Below are 2,295 nucleotides of genomic sequence, written 5' to 3' on the forward strand. Positions count from 1 at the left end.
ATGTGTCTGATTTTTTTTTTTTTTTTGCCACAAAAAAAGTGTAATTCCCTGTAATACCACTATAAAATCCTGAAAATGGCATCCACTCCTTCTTCCTCATTAAAAATTCAAAATCTCTGAATCTGCAAATATTTTTCATCTCAAAGGTTTAACTGCTGGATACAAGATGTCTCCTACTTCACTGTAAAGTCCTTTCTAAGTGTATGTGCACTGAGGGCATTAAGTTCCCACATCACATTTGTGTAAGTTGCATACTGGATTAGAAGTGGCTCCATACTAGTTGTGATGTCACAAATCATGCTCGTAGGTAACACACTTAAAAACGCAGAGAACCTTCCCCCCTTCAGCAGATGAATGTGAGAACAAACTCTGCACAGTGAAGTTCAAACATCTAAATGAAGTAAAAAATAAGCAAAACAAATTTTTGAGGGACTTTAAATTTAAATCTTAGCAAATAATGTGAAGGTGAGTAGCAGGTGGCTGGGTAGCATGCTGAGCACTCTACAACAAAGTACCATCGAGCAAGACATCACTGTCAGCTCCGAGGTGACCTCTGACCTCACTGGGAAAATGAAAAAGTCTTCCATCACGAAGCTTCTTGTTCTGAAGTTTATATAAGATCTCTGTCCTGGTCGACCAGTCGTATGGACAAGCAGCAGAGTAGTGTTTTTGTTTTTATAGAAAATTTTATTCAACATACATTTTCCAGCAAAAAGGCAATATACAGGAATAGTTGTCGTACACTGCTGCTACACTGAGGATTTTAAACTGGAAAAGATCAAATTAAGGTGTGATTCTGCAGGTCATCTTTGTACTGCACTTTTTAACAAGACAAAACCAATGCCGTTAGTTTTGAAAAGAAAAATAATCCAAATGTAACAGAAAAAAATCGTCAATGGTACATCAGGAACGCAAAAAAAAAGAAGAGAAAATAAACCCTACACACAAGAAATATGAACACCTGGCTCCTTTTGTACCCAACAACAAAGGCGCGTGTTTCTCTTAAATTTTACACGTTCATATTTTTAAATATACAATTCTTAAATGTTGTCTTTACAGAGCCAGCTATGCGCTATTAGGGGAGCATTCCATCTGTGCTTTAAAAGAAATAAAACAACCAAAAGAAAAATAAATTCATAGGGCTTAAAGTGTTTCTTACAATGCTGGTTTTGTCTCTACACAATCCTCACACCTGTGGGGGCTCTAAGTGTCTGCGGCTCCCTACCAAGCACAGCGCAATTACTGCTCCCAACCACCTGGAGGCGACATTTCAATCAAGAGAAGATGGGAGGGAGAAGCTTGAGTGTGTGTGTGTATGTGTGTGTGTGTGTTCAGAGGAATGACTGAGAAAGACATGAAAACCCCCAAATAACAAAAAAGGAAGAGAATCAAGGAGGGTGTAATGTCAGTGCGCGTGTGTGTTCCTTTAAAGTCATTAACCAACTCAAAATCACAGCCAAAACGTACATTTGCCAGTCCTGAGAAACCTCTGACGTTAAGTGCCAACGTGCAAGATGAAATACAGACAAATTTCCTTCTTATTTCTCCCCATTTATTTTTAAACAGATGCTGTGGATTCTTATTTTATTATACAAGATCTGCAGAAAGAGACAAAAAAAAAAATCATTTATTTTTCCTCCCAACAAAACTAAGTGAGAAAGAACTGTGTGTAAACTTGGAAATACTTTTTTTTTTTTTTTGTTGCACTAAAGGATGGGAGCAGAAAATATAAGAACCACATCAGGGCAACTAGTGAGCCTCAGGCATTTTAAAAAGAGGATGGACGCCAGTTAGCAGCCGCTTTTGAAAAAATTATTCTGCAAAATAGCCATCAGGCCCTCTCTCCCTTTCTGTCAGTTAGTCCTCGCAAACATCCTTCCATCAAACTCTCCACACAGCAGCATGATGCCTCTTCAAACAACTCTTTATTTAAAAACAACCCAAAAAAAAAAAAAAAAAAAAAAAAAAACGGAAGGAAAAAAAAAAAGCTGGTGAGTGACGTGGGAGAGGGAAAAAAAACTAAGTCTAGAAGTTCATATATATATATTTATGTATATATATATTTTTTTATTTATACTGTGTCCCACTTCCTCTCCCCTCTCCGCTTAATTCATATTAAAATCCAATTTCATTTCTCACACTTCCAGACAGGCAACAAAAAAAAAAAAAAAAAAAACAGGCAGTCAACAGTTAGAGAAGCCAGAAAAAAAAGAAAAAAAAACAAAACAAACAGCCTCGAACGTAGAGGGAGACGATAAAAAAAAAAAATATAAACAGCAAAATAAACAGTCAGGA

Source organism: Thunnus maccoyii, chromosome 18 (assembly GCF_910596095.1).
Source record: "Thunnus maccoyii chromosome 18, fThuMac1.1, whole genome shotgun sequence".
In the NCBI taxonomy this organism is placed as follows: Eukaryota; Metazoa; Chordata; class Actinopteri; order Scombriformes; family Scombridae; genus Thunnus; species Thunnus maccoyii.